This window comes from Lolium rigidum, chromosome 3 (assembly GCF_022539505.1).
Source record: "Lolium rigidum isolate FL_2022 chromosome 3, APGP_CSIRO_Lrig_0.1, whole genome shotgun sequence".
NCBI lineage: Eukaryota > Viridiplantae > Streptophyta > Magnoliopsida > Poales > Poaceae > Lolium > Lolium rigidum.
Window position 1 is genome coordinate 307704580 of NC_061510.1, and position 22206 is coordinate 307726785.

A 22206-nucleotide genomic window follows, 5' to 3' on the forward strand; every position below is an offset into this window, starting at 1 on the left:
CCTTCGCTTGGCGCACCACAAGCCGGTGAGATGACCATATACAGTCGCATCTACCTCTGTCATTTTACATTTTGGTAAAGAGCTACCCGAGAATTTGTTTCTGCTGACATCGAGTTGATTTGTTCAATCAAAATTTTGAAGGAAAGAAACCTTGTCAAATCGATGCTTAATCCAAACTGAGGGCAAATGCTTACATTACATTTATCAAAAATAAGTTTGCATTTAGTTTGGCTAGCTACGCTTTTTGGCATTTTTCAGAGTTGATGAGTGCGTGCGAAGCTTTGAGCATTTGACAATTAGAATGCACAGCGTTCCACAGACTGTAAACGGCATTCTAGTCATTTATCACTCTGAAATTGCTTAATAGTTTCTCGCTTTTGTATGCAAAATTTTGTAAACAAAAGTATGTTAGAAAGAACATCTTCCATACAAGATACAGTACAGAAATGTGAACGTCTTCCAGATTCAGTTTGCCTTAGCGTACCAGCTTTTGTGAAGTATTGTTAATTAAGTACATTATAAGGTGTAATGTTCATTTCTCATTTTTCAACTCAGAAAACACAGGGCTATGAAGTTACTCGGGGTAGCCAGCATAACTGAACCCACAGGAAAATGCTCTTCAGCTCAGGATTGATAACCAACACATCAAGTGACCAACTTCCTGATGTGGTTCGACAAGCAAAAGATAGGCTGCATCAAAGACTTCGAAGCGTAGACTTGTCTTCGGGAAGAACGTCCAGGTAACCAATTTAGCTTGCGCTGTTGGTCTACCTTAATCACCAGATCTACTTTATAACAACATATACGAGTTCTACATTGATCCGCAATTTTCAGTTTCTGCAGGCAGACAGCCCCAAACGTAGGAACCATCTGGGCTGGACCTAGAATTCCTTCAGAATCTGAAATCTGCACATCAGAGGACTGCATATTGGATGGCCCGATTAATCGCTTCAGCTCCAGCGCCTCCCTATCAACCCACAAAGTTCCCAAACTAGGACATGAAGTCTGTTTCCAAACTAGGACAAGACACTCTTCAAAGAACAATCGAAGGCAACGACGTAGAGTCCTCGGTGGACTGTTTGATATGACTGGAAGGATGCCATGGTGCTGTTGAACAAAAAACACAACATGTAGTATGTATTAATGTACAGATCCTTCAGAATGTTGCACTTACGAAATTCAAAACCCGTGAGATGACCATACCAGTCGCCTCTGCCTCTGTAAACTGATCCTTCAGAATGTAATGCAAGAATAGTACTAGTATTCTAATGCAAAAATAGGGATACTAATCACAGCCATCACTTTATTCAACGATAATGTTCATAGTGATACAAGTTTCATCCGGCTTTTTTTTCTCTAATGTTGATTTTACAGATTTGTTCAGATATAGGAAAAGGATGTGGTGGATGATTTATTTATCTACTGCAAAAATATATTCTGACCTACAAAATAAGTGTGAAATCTTACATCCATGTAGATGTTAGATTGGCATTTCCTGGTATGGACCAACTAAGAAATTATTAGGCGAGTGAGATCAGAAAAACTTTGAAGATGCTCAACTTGAATTACATTTCAAGTGTATTCTGCTGAGAAAATGTTGCATGTCTGACCCATGAGCACAGATCATTACCACCAGATTTTGCAGGGTAGTTTGCAAACTAGGGAACAGAGTCGCGTAAACAGGAAGAGAAGAGCTGACCAGCAGAGCCTGTGCCCCAAAACTCGTTTTTATAGGCGCCGGTACCTACTGGAGTGACGTCAGCAATGACGTCAGCCATGTGCTGACCAATTTCTTCACAAAATTGTGAAACAAATTTAAAACTTAATTGAAACATAACTGAAACACTAATATTTTTGTGAAACAAACCGTAGTGACGTCAGAAATGATGTCATCAGTTTCACTTTTTGTCAGACTGTTTCACAATATTTTCCATGTATCACTTTAGTTTCAAAAAAGTTTCATTTGTGTTTCAATTATTAGTTTTATATTAGACAAATGTCAAAAGCCTCACCAATCTCAAAGCACAGAGTGAACGGTAGATGTGACACCTACCGGCTCCTTTAAAATCGCCGCTCTCAGCCTGTGCCGGCCCGCTGCCACCAGCGCTAGATTGCCGGCATGGCAGGCTGCTGACGCACGCTCCCACCGTACATCCCGTAAATCGGAAACAGAACAGATGATCTATGTCCGTCAGTTGGTAAGCTGCATCGCCGTCGACTCGTCCCTTGTCCTGTCCTAATCATTCTCCCAATGCATGCCGGCCGACCGTCCGGTTTGCCGCCTGCAAACTGAACGCAGCGAGGGCTCCATCATCTGCAGCCCTCGCGCCTTCGCACGTCTCCCATCATGTTAAAACACACGCGGCAAAATGTTTGCTGCAGTCAATGGATCCAGGCCCTAGAAAGAAATTGATCAAAACATGAGTAAAAGTATTAAGCTTTTTCCATGGCTTATGGGCACAGACAGTAGCATACAAGGCGTGGGCTGCACATTGCAATTATATACCTGAAGTGCTCGTCGGAGAGGGCGAACAGGGTCTTTGGCGGCATGGGAGCCGAGCCACGGGGTATGGCGACACACAAGCTTGCCATTGCAGCCAGCATGCACCTTGCTCCCACCGACGGCCAGTTCGATATACCACAACTTAGGAGTCATCTGCCACAGCACGAAGCAGCCTGGCTCACCGCAGCGAGCAGCATTGCAATTCTTAAAAAGGTGACCGGCGTTCTCAAGGTCAATGGCTGCCATGCGCACCTTGCCAATGACATGGAACCCTGTCACACATCCACCATCAGTAAAACACTCATTTTTTAGAATACACTTGAGAAAATGAGCTAGTGAAATTAGTCCCTCACCATCAGGAACAATTACCAAACTCAACCATCAGAACAACCAACCCAAGTTGGACTCAAAATCAGGTGAGCATATGTTAATTCTCATCATCTGATCCAAACGGCTCAAGACGCCTCACTGACTCCAGAACAGCAGTCGGATGGCGCGAGACACTGAACCCTCCAATGCCAAGCACTGACTTCACTTTGGGCACGCTCATCGAGTGTAGCGGCGGTGTCGACAAATTACGGTTCATCTCCTTGAGGACTGACCGCACCATGGCCTTCGTGGCCACATCGCCCTGCCCTGGACCCGGGGAGCTCCCACTGGGGCCAGCCTCTGCTGCTTCCTTGGATGACTTCCCCTTCCCAGCCTCGAACTTGTGCATGTCATAGAGGAGCTCCTTTTGGAGCTGTTTGTCTGCCACAAGTATCTCGTCAATCTCGTTCTTGTAGTCCTTGAGCAGGGCGCGCAGACACTCCATCAGACACCCAGTGAGGGGGCTGTTCTTGCTCTCCAGCAGACGCTTCAGCTCGATGAATATCGGGATCGCAATCTGGATCAGGTTCTTCTTCACCACCTGGGTCACCGCCTTCCCTTTGGCCGCGTTCAGGGCGCTGGTAGTCCCGCTGTCTCCGCCTTCGTCGTCCATCTCGGAGTTGTCTGTGCAGATGCTTGGCTGGATGCGCATCTCCTTGCAAGCCAGTATTTGCAGAGCATCCTATAGGAAAGAAAACCACGTCATCACAATTATGTTTCGAAAAGCAGCAACTAAATACAGAAAATTATGTAGTAACTATCCATTGCCATGTAATTTGCGACGATATACAGGTACATACCTGAAATACAGCCCTTCCAGCTGCATCATCAACACTAAGCAAGCCATCACAGACACCCGCTAAGATCTCGGCACATAACTTAGCTGATGTAGCTAGAAGGTGCTCTGGGGCCATCTGTTTCAACAAGGACACATATATGTGCATTCTTTTTGACCTTGATCTTTCGTCAGTTCCTCTGCAACAAAAATTGCTCAAAATAAATGTCAGCTAAAGGTGAACATGATTTATGCAAAGTAAAACATCATCCATATATTTACCGTATCGCAAAAAGGGTTGATCCTCTGTCAGAACCTTGAAAACCTTGTGAACTTTGATACTCGCTAAATCCACCATGCCCTGTATAATTGTTTAGGACGTACATAGATTCTATGAAACTGTTATATGCAAGAAGTGGCGCTTTAGCTGCAACAACATTTATGTTCATGTTAGGCAGTGACTTCAAAAATGGTATAGAATATCAAGTGTATAAAAACCTTTTAAGATGCTCCCGAAGAGGTAGTCAGACAAATGCCTTATCTTCTCTGAATCATCGACTAAAGATGGCAGAAACCGAAGGAAAAGCACTCCTCTCCATTTTACATAGTCCCTCTGGATGAAAGGAATAGGTTCAATAAATAAACCAGCGCCTGAACATTTAAATGGACTGAAAGAATGATAAGCACCTGCAGCAACTTCGCGAGTAAGACAAATGTTTGTCTCCGTACCACTTCACAGGGATCACACAGTGATTTTGTTATTTTTGACATATAACTGTAAAAACAAAACAAAAATTAGTGAAAGCTTACAAGTGCAAATATAATAATTAACTATTTGAATAAAAAAATCATATGCAGTATAGCTGATAAGATGATCAAAAATAAACAAGCGAAAATAGAATGTAAAGAACTGCTATTGGTATATATCAATCACCAGCAATAGTTGCAGCTCCTGTTCCAGTACCATCTAACTAAAGCTCGAGTTAACTGAGCTCATATTGGATCACTCACTGGAACTATTTAACTTGGAAAATGGCCAAGCCAAAGAAAAAGGGAAAGGAAAATAATAGTACTCCGTACCATGCTTCGTTATGTAAATATAGATATCTCTGAAATTCTCAAACTGTGAACACTAATAATATCTGATGTACAACATGTGACTGTACACGCAACCTCCTAATATATGGGAACATGCATATCTGCTGGAAAGAAACACCGTAGCAGAATTCCGGAAGGGTAATTCTATGAGTATCAGTGGTTATATGGTCATTGAGAGATATAAGCTCACCAGTCAACTAGTGCGGTATAGAGGACATAAAAGTCAGCCATGGCAATCATGATGTTATACCGAAGGGTAGCCAAATCACTGCGCTCAAGCTCCTGATTTACACAAGCAACATCCAGTGTTTTTATGTTAAGAGAAATCATGAGGTTTATAGTGATTGGAGGTTACGCACCTGAACAAAAAGTGGAATATAGCATTTTGCTAGTTTTTCATCTACAAGGCATAGTTTTGCCATTGTGTCCCACGACTGGATATACAAAGATGGAGCTAGCTCTTTGAAAGAAACATCTCCACCAGCAAGGTTTTTTGGCCTTGGCTCAGAGTTTCCAGAGGTTATAATTGCGTGCAGCAAAGGGATGATGCCTTCCACACTTGCATCGGGGCCAACTAGGATCAGTGATCCAACGGTGAAGACAGCAATAACAGCTTCTGACATCGCTTTTGATGTGGATGCGCCTTTTCTTCCCTTAAGTTTGCCAGTCGGAGGTGTAAAGAAGTTACAACCCTTGGAATCTTGTGATGTTCCTTTTATGTAGCTGTCCAGACTAGCAACTGCTTTATCTATAAGTTGCTGGACCCAGTCCGTTATTAGTTTATCACCTTCCTTGGTTGTACTTGCTTTCCGTTTACATAAAGTTTTCAGTGATTTTACATGGGCATCGACCTGTATGTGCAAGTAGATAAGACATTACCGTCAAGATATGGATAAGTCTTACTTCTATTAAGAGTGATGTTGGTACAGAACAATGATATGCATTTACTCAACAACACAAAATCTGTCATGAAAAAGATAACACCAATGCACGAGGAACATTTGTTTGCAGAACTTTGGTGAGAGGAATACTAGATATACTAAAAATAATCAAAGCAACACCCAGATATTACATAATCTTGTTATTCAAGTCCAAACCCGCAACAGGTGAGTTTTACAGGACCATTTTGTGACTGGTAATTGCCAGAGGTAAGGTTGGAAGGATATCCCTTTCAGAAAATTCAGAGCATACTTTTAGTATACTTAGGTGTTTACCTATAACTCCATGGGTCGACAGATCTGTATGTTAAATAACTATAACATGTTTACCTATATTCAAGGCTTTGTCAAATGCAGTAGTTTACAAGAACTCTCGGTATACACTCCCAGTCCCAATGGAGTGAGCAACAGAGCTAGCATACATTGTAATGGTATCTAGTAGATCAATGCCTGAATTTCAGTGGATTTAACTGTGATCTTGGTGCTTTTTTAGAACTTAATTACAAATTGGCCCCATAGCCCCTGATAAAACTGCGCGTAAGATTCCACTGTCACGTGACAAGTTTATTGGTACCAGAGTTAAATTTTACATTGATTTGTTAAATTCTTACCTCACTCAGGTTCATATCAAAATTCTCAATCCGCATGAGAAGGCTGCGTGCCAGTTCTCTTGCAGGCTCCACAGGTAGATCCATGGAGACATTTGAGATAGTTTGCAGGAGTGAAACACGATCCAAAGCCCAGAGCACATAATTTGGATCCCCTTCAGAAGAAGTTTTGCCTGTGCCTTCTTGGCCAACATTATCAAGGAGTTTCCAGTGGTGAGAGAGGAACTTCCACTTAACTGATTTAGGTGCAAATGATGAGACCTCATAAAGAAGCCACCAAGCCCCGGCCGGTGCAGTCCATTTCTCAATTGGCATAGAATTTCTCAACCATAAGGCTTCAGAATTTCAGATACTGTTATGATATTCTGGAGAGAACTAGCAAGCAGTGGTCTCAGCTTTTTCTTCTTCCCAAGGCTTGCACATATCCTTTTTATGCATGGAGCAACCTCTCCATCGCATATGATTTTCAGCAAATCCAGTGTCCCTTCCGGGAAAATCTCCTCCAAGTTGACCGAGTCATCATCCAGGTTCAGATTGGAAGATTGGCAGACCCTGTTCAGAACCAGTTCAAGAAACAAGTTCTCGCATTCCTCTTGGATACTGGTCTCGCTGTCGATCACCAGAGGTGGCACAGCTTGAAGCCACTCTTTTGTGACTCTCTCGTCAGGGAATTTCCGGACACCTCTGAGATGGCAGCAAGAGCCGCCTTCCGAATGCTGACTAGCGGATCAGAGCACGCAGCCCCCATTGCACTAAGTAGCGACTCGTCGACAGGCCTGCCAATCAAACCAATTGCCTTGGTGATGAGCACAAGTGCAGCCTTCCTCACAGCAGCCTTATCATCGATGCACCGTCGCCTCAGCAGCTCTCCAAGATCCATGTTCCCGGTCGTCATCAGCTCCTGCAACCGATCGTACTCCACAACTCTCTCATACAAAACGTCAAGCGCTTGGGCTGCATTCGTCAGGGCCCGAGCCCGGACCCCTCCAACGATATCCGAACACCTCTCTACCAACACCCGGACACACTTGAGCCCCCAAGAGCCCTCTCCCAGACTAGACTCATCCATTTCCGATGGCAGCAGCACCCGCAGCATAGCCAGGACCATATCCACAGCAAACAGCCGTCCTTTTGTCTTCCCCTTCGCCATCGTCACGGCATAAGCAGTGAAGCCCTCCCTTTGATGTGGCTCCATTGCCTGCACCACCTCGGCTATCGCCTCAACCGCCAGCCCTCTCGCCTCCGACTTCTCTGAGGCATTGGCCGCCAACAACCGCCGCAGGTATCCCACCACTTTCCTGACCCCTTCCTCCCCACCCGGTGGCACAACTTTTTTTTTAGATGAACCCAGTTGCACAACTGTAACACCCGTACATGGCCATGTATTGGGCCAGGGAGCACATGGGCTTTGGGCCCACTGGACATGAGCGGGCTCAGTGTGGAGTCTACAGAGGAAAGCACGAACAACCTTCTCAGGGAGGCATGGAACAGAAACGAACAAACAACCACAAGATCTTCCTGTGTCTGTACTATACTATTCTCTCTAGATCTTCTTCTTCCTCAGGTCCGGTGGCTACCACAAGCCACCATTGTATCGACCTCACGCCTCGATCCTCACCGGCGGCAACGGGGTGCGACAACAACCTTCGTAACCAAGAACTCCACTGGAGCTGCTCGTGCAGCCGATTTCGCACCCGAGAGCACCACTGGGCGAGCGCACGTATCACATCCTGTAATGCCTCAGCGTGGCAGTTGGATCCAAGGATGGCGGCAATGACGTTGAAGGCCGCGAGTTCAGTGGCGGTGTCGATGAGCGATCTCCGCGCATCCGGGTGCTCCCCGAGAGGCAGCCGCCCTGCAGCATCGGCGAGCAGGGGGAGAGCCTCGGGGAGGAAAGACGGGGGGCCGCGGGGCCGCCTACTGGCGCTGGTTCGTGCGCTTGCGGGGGTTGCCGTGGTCGAAGCTGGAGTTAAGGTTTTGGGTGTCGGCGGTGGAGGAAACCGCCTTGCGCAGGGCGAGGAGGAAGGAGAGGAAGGGCAGCGGGGAGAAGAGGAGAGGAAGGGGTGAAAGGATCGTATGCCGCACCTAGAGGGGGGGGTTGAATAGGTGCTACCCAATTTTTAGTTCTTTTTCAATTTAGGTTTGACACAAAGGTAAATTCTCTAGATATGCAACTAAGTGAATTTACCTATATGACAAGGTTATCAACTAAGCAAGATATAGCTATGCAATATATAGGAGATAGAGTGAGATAGAGGTAACCGAGAGTGTAGCACGCGTTGACACGGAGATGATTCCCGTAGTTCCCTTCCTTTGCAAGAAGGTACGTCTACGTTTGGAGGAGTGTGGTTGCTACGCAAGCCAAACCAACAACCACGAAGGCTTCACTCAGATCTCCTGTGAGCAACGCCACGAAGGCCTAGCCCACTTCCACTAAGGGATTTCCTCGAGGCGGAAACCGGGCCTTTACAAGGTTCTTGGGGCACACATCCACGACTGAATTGGAGGCTCCCAAATCTGTAACAATACAACAATCAACAACAACACATCAACAACAAATCAACTAGGGGACCAAATAGGAACACTAGCATGAGATCCCTCAAACAAGTGAGGGGAAATGAAGAACGCTTCGGTGAGGATGTAGATCGGTGGCTTCTCCTTCGAATCCCCAAAGATCAAGAGCTTTGGTTGGGGGAGGAAGGAGATCTTGCAAATCTTGTGTTTCTTGAGGTGGCTCTAATGGTGGTGTAGCTTGGCAGAATTCTTGAGCAATGATTGAGCAAAGAGGTAAGGAAGAAGAAGAGGGGTATAAATACCCCTCCCCAAAATCCAACCGTTGAGCCTTCCGGGGGGCCGGATAATCCGGCCTAAGTTGGGGCCGGATAATCCGCCCCCCCTCCCCCCGGATAATCCGGCCGCAGGTACAAAACCATGACATTGTCCGGTCAAATGTCCGGCCCTATGCCAGAGCCACTTTTCTTCAGGTCCTTAGCCGTTTTCGAGGGGCCCGGATATTTCCAAAATATCCGGCCCGGATATTCCGGCCCTGGTACAATACCGGGACAATATCCGGGCAAAAATCCGGCCCCTTTACTGCGCTGCTTTTTCTCAGAGACTTAGCCAAAATCAGGGGGCCGGATATTTCAACAATATCCGGCCCGGATTATCCGGCCTGGCCAACTTTTTCTGATGACGATCAAATCCAACACACATGAATAAATATCTATGTAATCCCTGTACCACTTTAACAAACATTAGTGTATCACATACATTGACATCAAACACTCAAAACATAATATGAGAGATGTTCTTTCAATCTCCCCCTTTTTGGTGTTTGATGACAATATACGGATTTGCAAGAGAATAACTATAGAGACAAACATGATGGCAAAGACATAGAGGCACTCCCCCTACATGTGTGCATATAAGTAATTTGCATTTGAATACAAATACACAACACATAGGATTGAGGTGCCTCAACACTAGATGTATCCATCATGAGCTCTAACACGAGACATATACAAATATGAAGTTGAGATATGATGCAAGAGATCATACCCATGTGTAGATATAAGATACGGAGATATAGCATCACACATAATATAGCATCCTTGATCTCAACATATAGAAATCCGAAAACCATAACAATGTCTCACACTTAACAATGTCTCACACCACATAGCACATAGTTTTAAACGGGACACAACCAAAGCAAATAGTGCAAATACGAGGGAACACAAGCAATAAAGGAATGGTAAACGCATATGCTTGTGCCCAAACCATGCAAATCCCCGAGATAGTTCCTAATAGAACACTTCTCCCCCTTTGGCATCGAAACGCCAAAAAGGGACAAGCGCGATGCTACTCGTCCCATGGGAATCACTCGGAGGCATAATCATCATCGGACTCGTCCGCCGCTTCCTCTTCATCCTCATCGGTGTCGGGTGCATCCGGGAGCGGCGAGAGGTGTTGGTCCTTTGAAGGCAATCATCAAGATCACTCCATGGAACTCGTGCGAGTGCCATCCACTCGTAACCCTGGTGAGTCGGAGGCTGAGGCGGGGGTCCTTGATCACCACCGAGCTTGTGAAGAATAACCGCTCGAGTGTGCTTAATCTCGAACGCTCTCGGCTAGCAGCATAGTTTTCCTTATGTATCTCAATGTTCATGCACAGGATGTGACGCTGAAACCAACTAAGCCGGCTCACTTGCTTCCTCATAGCCGGGACATCAGGATGACGAGCAGGAGCAAAGCCACTAGAACGAGCATCACGCATGAAAGTGTCAGGAGCAGGTACGGCTGAAGAGACTGGCTTAAGCTTGTAGGCCTTCTTGACATGGTGCTTCACCAAAGGATACCCACTCAAGTCTTCATCACACACAGCCACAGAGTTGTTGATGAGAAGCTGAATGTAGGGTGCATAGGGTATGGTAGTCCGGGAAACCATGGAATCATGGATCTCATGGAAGATAAAGTCCATGACATCAAGAGTGTATTCCCGTTCTTCATTCACATCACGAGCACACTTATAGCTGAGGTGCATAAGGTCCACAAGGGTTCCCCGGAGAGCATCATTGTTACCACCACTTGGGCAAATGGTTGCCCGAAAGAACCGAAGCAACTGACTGTATATGGGAAGCAGCCCCTTAGCTTGACCAATTTTTCCCGCTGAGGTATAGAGATGCACCAGAGCATTCTTATCTGTCTGTTGTTGTCCATGAAGGCGACAACCCCCATCAATAGGAACTCCAAGATAACTAGCAAACTGGCGCAGAGTGGCACTGCAGTGAGTGGAGCCAGTCATCCATTCCATGGTGCGATCCTCATCTTTCTTGATTGCCAAAGTGGCAAAGAACTGCTTCACCAAATCTGGGCTATAGTCACATTGAATCTTCATGATGTCAAGCAAGCCCATCCTTCCAGCTACCCAGATGGCGTCTTCAAAGTGATCGTTGATTGCCAGAATGTCCACATTGATAGCTTGCATGGGTCTCAGATTCTTCATGGGCTCATAGATGTCCTTGTAGATGAACTCCTGCTCAGTGCACCAGTATCTCCTGCCCGCTATGTCTTCATCCCTTGGGACATCATCATACCAGTTCTTCAAGCGGATAGCGGAGTAAGAAACTGAGTCCATGGCCTTGTAGTTCTCCCTCACTTCCTTGTTCTTCCGCCTTGAAGTGACGGACTTGCGAGGTGCATTGGAGGCAAACTCATCACTAGATCGATCATGCCTTGAGCGTCTCCGACCACCCCGAGAAGCACCACACTGTGAGAAGCAAAGGCGGGTAGCAAAGGAAAGGTAATGCTCATAAGTCATGTAAGATGCAGTAATATACTCGAGAAACATGCTATAAGTCGGTGCAAATCTAGACATGATAGATTGAAGCCAAACTGCAGCAGCGATGAAGCTCCAGGCCGGATAATCCGGTGTCCCACGGGGGCGGATAATCCGGCCCGGCCGGATAATCCGGCCAGCTCGGGGGGCGGATAATCCGGCCCTGCGAGATTTGCAGTTTTCCAATCAAAAGCTTGTCTAAGACTAGATCGGCTTCATAGCATGCAAGAGGAGTACATTACAAAAGATTTGGAACAACTAGACACCAATTCCACCAAGAAAAGAGCACATATAAAACACAACATCTAGGGTTAGAGATTGTGAATCATACCCACATCCATTGTGGAAACCGCTTGGAGGAGAAGGTAGCTAGGGAGGAGATGCACCCGATCCACCCAAGAACTCCGAGAGGGGCGGACGGAGCGTCTCCGGCGAGGAGGAGGAGGTCCGGCGATCTTGAGAGGAGAAAGAGGAGAGAGGGGCGCGTGGGGGTGGTGTGAACCGTTTGCCCCCCCCCCCCGCGGCCTCGTCCTCAACCCTTTCAAGGTCTACCCAGGCCGGATAATCCGGCCCTAGTTTAAGGCGGATAATCCGGCCGGGCCGGATAATCCGGTGTCTCCTGGGGCCGGATAATCCGGGGTTCTGAAAAATTCCAGAATCACGGGGAATCCGTCCCATCTTTCGTTGGTTATTTGCAAGACTCATGTGTGAAGTAATAAAGTATCACGTCACATATAATGTGCAAATTTACCAATAAGATGGAGCAACCTAGATCATCCGACCGAAACACCTCAAACTCCAAGTTTTTACCAAACATGACAAATGAGCAAGATGGAAATGGCTTATGGGAGAGAGTAGGCTTAGGTTGTAGAATATACAAACTGTTAATGGTACATGATCACTCAAGTTTGCAAGATATGAGCAAATAAGGCCAAACTAGAGTGATTTCCCATAAGAACATGGAGTTGTCAAATAAAAGGCGATAAGACCCAAATAACTCCAACTCTTCACAAAGAAGAGTGTGGTGGCCTAGGCCACCATATATGAGTGTTATGGCATGGCACCGCGAAGATATATCTTGGGCCCAAAACCACTACTCATCATTGAAGCTCACATATCATTATATGATATAAAGAGAATGATTTCTTTTAATGTTGGCATTTTGGTGGGAGGGATAGCTCAATAGTTTAAACCGCACTCCCCCTATTTCCATGCCCACATCTAAACCAAATAAAGTTTTGAGACAAAGGTGTGTTTGCAAGATGGTCAAGCTATACTCCTTGAATCTATGATATTTAGCTCATTCCTCAAATAAGAGAACCTTGCTTCATCAAGAGGCTTCGTGAATATATCGGCAAGTTGATCTTTGGTAGGAACATAGATGAGCTCAATATCACCACGGGCAACATGATCCCTAATGAAGTGATTCCGGATCTCAATATGCTTCGTTCTTGAATGTTGCACCGGATTATAGGCAATCTTGATAGCACTTTCATTGTCACATAATAGAGGCACTTTGTCACAAATGACACCGTATTCCTTTAAAGTTTGCCTCATCCATAACAATTGAGTGCATCCACTTGCGGCGGCAACATATTCGGCTTCGGCGGTGGAGAGAGATATGCAATTTTGCTTCTTAGAAGACCAACACACCAAGGACCTACCAAGGAATTGGCAAGCCCCGGAAGTTGATTTCCTATCATCCTTGTCACCCGCCCAATCCGCATCGGTATATCCATTGAGAATAAAGCTTGAGCCTTTGGGGTACCAAATACCATATCTTGGGGTATCAACCAAATATCTAAAGATTCTTTTGAGAGCCATCATGTGGCTCTCCTTAGGAGAAGCTTGATACCTTGCACACACACCAACACTCAACACTATGTCTGGTCTAGATGCACAAAGGTAAAGCAAGGATCCAATCATGGAGCGATATACCTTTTGATCCACCTCTTTACCATTGGGATCTAGTGCAAGATGACATTTGGTAACCATAGGAGTGGCCACACCCTTCAACTCGGTCATCTTGAACCTCTTGAGCATGTCTTGGAGATATTTTGCTTGATTGATGAAGGTTCCTTCTCTCAATTGCTTGATCTCAAAACCAAGGAAGAACTTCATCTCTCCCATCATAGACATCTCAAACCTATCGGTCATAAGCTTTGAAAATTCATCATTGAAAGCTTTGTTAGTAGATCCAAAGATAATATCATCAACATATAATTGGCAAACGAAAAGCTCCCCATTAACCCTCTTAGTAAAAAGAGTGGGATCGATTAGCCCAACATCAAACCCATGGTCTACCAACAATTCTTTAAGGTGCTCGTACCAAGCTATAGGAGCTTGTTTGAGACCATAAAGTGCTTTATCAAGCTTGTAGACATGGTTAGGAAAGTTGAGATCCTCAAACCCCGGGGGTTGCTTAACATAAACCTCTTCATGCAAAGGACCATTAAGAAATGCACTTTTAACATCCATTTGTTGCAACTTAAAGTTATGATGCGATGCATAAGCAAGAAGGATACGGATGGACTCAAGACGAGCCACGGGAGCATAGGTCTCTCCAAAGTCAATTCCTTCAACTTGAGAGAAACCTTGAGCCACCAATCTTGCCTTGTTCCTCACAATATTTCCAAACTCATCTTGCTTGTTCTTGAATATCCACTTAGTGCCTATAACATTGCGGCACTCCTTTGGCTTCTCTACTAAGGTCCACACTTTGTTGCGCTTGAAGTTGTTAAGTTCCTCATGCATGGCTTCCACCCAATCCGAATCTTCAAGGGCTTCAAATACTTTCTTGGGTTCCACAACGGAGATATAAGCATGATGATTGCTAAAGTTAGCCAATTGCCTTCTTGTGGAGACCTTTGCTCGAACATCACCAAGGACCTTGTCATGAGTGTGTCCACGAATTTCAAGGGTCCTATCTCTTCTTGCTAAACGACGGGCCTCGATCTCCTCCTTGGTTCTTTTGGGCCTTGGAGGTGTCACTTGATCAACTTGATCATTTGGGTCCCCGTCTTGACCTTCAATTGGAGCTTCCTCAATTTCTTGAGAATGCTCAACCTCATGTGCTTGATCTTGGACAATATTTGGTGAAGTGCAAACATCAAATGGATACTCATCGGAGCCATCATGAATCCTTGGTTGATCTTGTCCTTGATCTTGTACATGAGAGGGAGGGTTTTCTTCTTGTTCTTGGGTTGGTGCATCATTAGCTTCAATAGATGGGGTTTGTTGATGTTGAGAGGATGAGGGCTCCACCGTGGTAGAGCATAGTTCTTCCCGAGACGCCACACCGTGTCCCTCAATGGGGCGGAAAAATCCCACACCCATTCTTACTATGGCATCTTGAGGTATTTCATCACCTGCACATACATCAACTTGCCCCACTTGGGAGCTATCATTTTCTTCGAACCTCACACTACAAGATTCAATGATAATCCCGGAGGCTATATCAAAGACTCTATAAGTGTGAGATTCGGCACCATAACCAACAAATATACCCTCCAAAGCTTTAGGAGCAAATTTAGACAAACGAACTCCTTTGATTTTGTAGAAACACTTACAACCGAACACCTTGAAGTATGAGATATTAGGCTTGTTGCCGGTGAGTATTTCATATGGAGTCTTGTTCAATCCCTTGCGGAGGTAGAGCCGGTTAGAAGAGTGGCAAGTGGTGGAGATGGCTTCGGCCCAAAAGTTATAGCGGGATTTATGCTCCGCCATCATAGATCTTGCCATATCCATAAGAGCCCGGTTCTTCCTCTCCGCAACACCATTTTGTTGAGGGGTGTAAGCAGCGGAATATTGATGACGAATCCCCTCATCACTAAGAAAATCATTGAGTGTGTAGTTCTTGAACTCGGAGCCGTTGTCACTTCTTATTGCCATAATGAGGAGGTTGTGTTGGCGTTGCACTTCGGTGGCAAATTCAATGAATATTTGTTGAGTCTCATCTTTCGTCTTGAGAAAGTAGACCCAAGTGTATCTTGAGTAATCATCAACAATCACCAAGCAATGTTTCTTCGCACCAAGACTTGCATGAGTAACGGGACCAAAGAGATCCACATGAAGGAGCTCCAAGATCCTCTTGGAAGAGATGATAGTCTTGCTTGGATGCGGAGAGTCATGCATTTTGCCTTCAACACAAGCCCTACAAACACGATCTTTGGCAAAAGAAACATTTTCCATTAGTCCCACAATATGGTTCCCCTTGTGAAGACTTTGCAAAGTTCTCATGTTGACATGGGCTAGGCGGCGATGCCACAACCAACCCACATCCGCCTTTCCGAATAGGCACATCGCACTTGAAGTGGTGGTCCCCGAAAAGTCCACCACATACAAGTTATGTTCGCGATACCCAATGAAAGCGACTTTTAGAGTCTTGCTCCACAAGAGGACCACAATATCATTATCAATAAAGACGGCGAAACCCATCTTGCCAAGGGCGGAAAAGGAAAGCAAATTGTAACCAAGGGTTTTGACAAGCATGACATCCACAAGTGTTATGTTGTGTGCAACCACAACCTTGCCAAAACCCAATACCTCGGATGTAGAATTATCGCCAAAGGAGACGGTGATATTGTTTATGTTGGGCCTCAACTCCTTGACGAGGTTCTTGCCGCCGGTCATATGACTTGTACATCCACTATCAAGTACCCATTTTGAACCTCCGGCGGCATAGTCCTACATGATATCAATTCTTGGATTTAGGTACCCATTTCTCAATGTGTCCTCTTTTGTTAGCAACAAGGGTCTTTGGGACCCAAATAGACCAAGCAACATAACCATCATATGGGCCAACATATTTCGCATACACATCACCATAATAATCTCTAAATAGAACATAGTGCGGGTTAGCATTTCCCGCATTATCATCACTAATGGTGTTGCCCTTAGGGGCTTCACCATTGGTGATAGCTTTCTTCTTCTCTTGTGCGGGCTTGGCCTTTTGCTTGTTTGCCTTCTTCGCCTTGGCATTGTAACCTAGGCCCTCCTTCCCATTGTTTGATCTTTGCTTACTCAAAAGATCATCCAAAGAAAGTTTATTTTGGGGAGAGGAGGCCTTAGCAAGTTCATCCTTCAACCTAGCATTTTCCTCAATAATATTTGCATGATCACAAGAAGGAGTAGAGGAACTAGGCACATCATATGAAGCAAGCCTAATTTGAAGTTGCTCATTTGACTTGGATAGGAGAGAGTATTCACTCTTCAAAGCTTTGTGAGCTTTGTCTAGTTCATCTAGATCCTTCACAAGTTTCTCATGATCAACACCAAATTGGGCCTTTTCCTTTTTAAGCAATTTAGTCTTAGCCCTAGCATGATCTCTAGCTTTAGTGAGCTTGTTAATTTCATCTTGAGGCTCTTCAAGATTTTCTAGCCTCTCCTCAAGAGAGGCTATAGTTTCTTGACTTTCCTCAAGGGCATTTTTAAGAGCATGGATTTCAAGAGAGTCTTCTCTCTCTATTTGACCCTTTTTCTCAAGCATATCATTTTGTTGAGCTAAACGAGCCATGAGATTTGAAACATGCTTTTTGTTGATACCTTGTAGGTTAAACATGAATTCATCAAATTCTAGCATTTCTTGTTTCACCTTTAGACTAGCATCATCAACCCCTAGATCACTTGATATGTTAGGCATAGAGTGGCTAGGAGATGATACCTCGGAGGATTTGGCCATGAGACAACTTTCTTCCTCCACATGAATGATCTCATTGGGGGATTCACTTGGTGATGAAGAGTTAGTGGAGAGGGAGGCAAGAGCGACCAATCCATTAGAGGTTGCATCTTCTTCATCATCACCATCATCATCTCCGGAGGAATATTCTTCTTGAGTTGATAGCACAATAGATGTGTCCAAGGAGGACGTTGCCATGAAGCAATGTGCATTCTTGATATGAGGATTCTCATTGGGGGATTCAAAGAGAGATGAAGAGGGAATGTTGGTAGTGACAATGGCGGCCACTTCTTTTGAGCTTCCTTCTTCATCATCACTAGAGCTTACAACTTCATCGGAAGAATATTCTTCCCTAGTCACTAGCACAACTCTTGGGGTCTTCTTGCCCTTCTTGGTCTTGTTGTTGTAGAACTTCTTGTTGGGGGCTTTGGAATATTTGCCCTTTGATTCTTTGCTCTTGTCCTTGGGAATGAGCCTTCCATTATGAAGCTCTCTATTCTCATAGGGGCATTCGGCAATGAAGTGGCGCTTGTCATCACAATTGTAGCATGATCTTGTCTTTGGACCAAAGCTAGTGAACCCACTCTTGTGGTTTCTCTTGATGTTGTCTTCCTTGGCCTTGGAGGGATCAACCCAAAACGACTTTGCATGGAAGGCCATGTGATCATGATAGTGGCATTCCAAATCTTCCGGATAGGACATACTCCAAGATGCCCTATATTGCTCTTGAGGGTACACTTCTTCTACGGGGTTGACCACCAAGGCAAGATTGTTCCCTTTTGACATACCAATGGCACGATTGAGAGAATCATGAGAGTTTTGCTCGAGCACCTTGAGGACTTGCATCTCGTGCACGGCATCTTGAGAAGAGAGAGAGAGGAATAGCATTCTCTCCCAACAAGGGTCTTGACATCAATGGGTACATATGGCATCATGCATTCAATGTACTTCTCCTTGATCCAAGAGTCATTGATGTGGGTGGCACCAATAAGCCGGAAGGAATCGGCAACAATGAGGAGTCTTGAATACATGTCTTGATGATCTTCATCCGGTAGCCTCATGAATCCTTCGGCTTGATTCCGAAGAGCATTATACTTGTTCCTTCTCGTGCTCTCACTTCCAATGCAACTAGCGGCCAAACCTTCCCAAGCTTCCTTGGCGGTGGTGTAGTTCCGAACACGAGGCAAATCCTTTGTCCCCACACTAGTTTGAATCATGTGGAAGGCGGTGTTGTTGAGTTGACTATCAACCGCTTCTCTTCTAGTCAACTTGTCGGGGTTGTAAGGGTTGAATCCTTCCTGGATGATTCTCCAAAGTTCATTGGAGGCACTGCAAACATGAGAGCGAAACTCAAATCGCCAAGTGTCGTAATTCTCAACGGAAAACTTAGGTGGGTCGCCCCGAATGTTCAAATGAGGATGGGGGACCGGTATATCGGGAGATAGAAAAGATGGAGCTACTCGATTGTAGCTCTCACCTCCACTAGTATCCCTAGGAGATGCAATGGTAGATTTGTTAGTGTTTAAGTTATCACCTTCCACGGGTTTGGTAGAGGAGGGTGGTGCCGAAGCACCTCCCCCTTCTAACACACCCGTGTCCTTTACCTCTAAGACGGGAGCCTTAGGAGGGACCGGAGTCATAAGCTCGGAAATTAGTTTTCTCATGCTTTCCATTTGAGCGTCCATGGAGGATCTCAACGAATTGATGTCCTCCATGGTGACCAACTTACCGGCCTCTTCCGGAGGCACATCGTCCGGCATACTCTTAGGCGGTTAAGCCCGAAATAAGAGCCGAGGCTCTGATACCAATTGAAAGGATCGTATGCCACACCTAGAGGGGGGGTGAATAGGTGCTACCCAATTTTTAGTTCTTTTTCAATTTAGGTTTGACACAAAGGTAAATTCTCTAGATATGCAACTAAGTGAATTTACCTATATGACAAGGTTATCAACTAAGCAAGATATAGCTATGCAATATATAGGAGATAGAGTGGGATAGAGGTAACCGAGAGTGTAGCACGCGTTGACACGGAGATGATTCCCGTAGTTCCCTTCCTTTGCAAGAAGGTACGTCTACGTTTGGAGGAGTGTGGTTGCTATGCAAGCCAAACCAACAGCCACGAAGGCTTCACTCGGATCTCCCGTGAGCAACGCCACGAAGGCCTAGCCCACTTCCACTAAGGGATTTCCTCGAGGCGGAAACCGGGCCTTTACAAGGTTCTTGGGGCACACATCCACAACTAAATTGGAGGCTCCCAAATCGTAACAATACAACAATCAACAACAACACATCAACAACAAATCAACTAGGGGACCAAATAGGAACACTAGCATGAGATCCCTCAAACAAGTGAGGGGAAATGAAGAACGCTTCGGTGAGGATGTAGATCGGTGGCTTCTCCTTCGAATCCCCAAAGATCAAGAGCTTTGGTTGGGGGAGGAAGGAGATCTTGCAAATCTTGTGTTTCTTGAGGTGGCTCTAATGGTGGTGTAGCTTGGCAGAATTCTTGAGCAATGATTGAGCAAAGAGGTAAGGAAGAAGAAGGGGGTATAAATACCCCTCCCCAAAATCCAACCGTTGAGCCTTCCGGGGGGCCGGATAATCCGGCCTAAGTTGGGGCCGGATAATCCGCCCCCCCGGATGATCCGGCCGCAGGTACAAAACCATGACATTGTCCGGTCAAATGTCCGGCCCTATGCCAGAGCCACTTTTCTTCAGGTCCTTACCCGTTTTCGAGGGGGCCGGATATTTCCAAAATATTCGGCCCGGATATTCCGGCCCTGGTACAATACCGGGACAATATCCGGGCAAAAATCCGGCCCCTCTACTGCGCTGCTTTTCCTCAGAGACTTAGTCAAAATCAGGGGGCCGGATATTTCAATAATATCCGGCCCGGATTATCCGGCCTGGCCAACTTTTTCTGATGACGATCAAATCCAACACACATGAATAAATATCTATGTAATCCCTGTACCACTTTAACAAACATTAGTGTATCACATACATTGACATCAAACACTCAAAACATAATATGAGAGATGTTCTTTCAAGGGGAAGCGGGGCTAGCAGGAGGCAGAGGTAGGCGGCGGCAGTGGGGGCGGGGTGGACGGAGAAGGAGGAGGTGAGGGGCGCAAGGAGGGAGGGGGCGGGGATGCCGGCGGCGGCGAGGCGGGGGAAGAGGGAGGCGGAGACGGCCGCGGAGGAGAGGAGGGTGAGGGATGGGAGGGACAAGGGCGGGAATGTGGCGGAGGAGGAGGATGACGACGAGCGGCGGTAGAGGGCGGCGAGCTCGGAGAGGAAGCCGGAGAGGGAGCCGAAGGCGGAAGCGGAAGCGGGGGAGTCGATCTCGTCGGCGTCCATGGAGGATGGCGAAGTGCGGGAATTTGAAATTTCAGGTGCGATCGGAGGGGGAAACGGAAATTCTAGAGGTAGGGGTTGGGTTGGGACTTGGGAGGAGTTTACTCTTGGCTGACTGACCACAAACGGAGCTTCTGGCGTGGACGCGTGGTCACACCGCGAGCCGCACGATCTCCATCGTTCGGTCAGCCTGCAAATCCCGTTCGCGATCTCTTTGTTGTTGCACAAAACCACAACAATGGTTTGTTGTTGCACAAAACACCACATTTTGGTGTAATGAGTTACATAGAACACAAACACGAGTGAACACAAAAGACCACACATAGGCTGTCGCACGTACTCCTCGCTCGGGGTCATCAACGCGCCACTGCTCTCGGAGCCCGACCTTGCTGGCAACTCCCTGTTCGGCATGGTCCCGCCCTCCATATGGAGGCTCTCCAACCTACTCGTCGAGTTTCGCCTACATGGCAATTCTCCCATTAGAGACGGGTGCACGACTGCGTTGAGGTGGCTCGGTCAAAGAACACCAACGGCTACTGTGGACGCTACATTGCTACTCACAGTGGGCCCGACCACCTAATGGTAGGTTATTGCTGTTAATCACTTATTTTATGTTCTATGCAACTCATTGCACCAAAATGTGGTGTTTTGTACAACAAGTCATTGTTGTGGTTTTAGGCAAAATCCTTCCCAACAGGGATCGTCTCCCGCCCGTTTGATACCGGTTGAGATTCGTTGTTACCCTATATGAGTCGTGTTACCCCTCCGCCCGTCTGTTGTGTCATGTGTCATATTCCACCTGTTATCCTATATGAGCCGTGTTACCCCTCCGCTACCTATTACCTGTTGTTTGTTGCTTGTCAAGCTTTGTGAGTCATAGCGCTGGAGTTTAAGGTCTTGTTGTTATCTCGATATGTTCAAAATATGTTGGGAAGTTGACACATGATACACTTTTGGTTAATGTTGTCGATAAGTTGCAACAACTAAAATTGCTAAGGGATAATAATTAATGCAGTGGCATCGGTGGGCCCCTTTTCGGAAGCATCGGATTTTTGTCTCGCTTGTGTCCCCTAGAACCCGAGTTCTTGTTATATGTTCTAAGGCTGAGCGCACGAATCACTTGTGGGAGGTTTTATCGGGACCCCCTTTGACTCATTACCTTTTCTCAAGTCTGTTGAAAAGGGGGTCACAAGTTTGGTTTTATTTGCCTATGCCATGTATGTCATGCTTTACTTAATGTTGTCTCCGGACGTTTATTTCTTGTTGCCTTCAGGTGTTTATGTTTTGTACTATACCTTGCTAGACGACTTATCTAGTGCTTGGCCGTAAGTGCCCGCCTAGACGCCTAAGCAACCCTAGGTCCGCTTCGGAGTACGGTCGAACTTCGTTACATGTAGCTTAGTGGGGTGGCCCCCTAGAGTTTTTTGTTGAACTGGGAACGGTCTTGTCGTGATATCGCAAGAGTTTTCCTATTACCGTTGGTTGCCCGATCATAGAACTTGGAGCTGTTTAACTCGATCATAGAACAAATTAGACCTTA

General features: G+C 46.0%; 1 pseudogene; it reads right to left on the reverse strand.

Moving 5' to 3' along the window:
• Positions 1-2930: 2930 nt before the first annotated feature.
• LOC124696816 lies at positions 2931-20669 on the reverse strand (annotated as a pseudogene).
• Positions 20670-22206: the final 1537 nt, after the last annotated feature.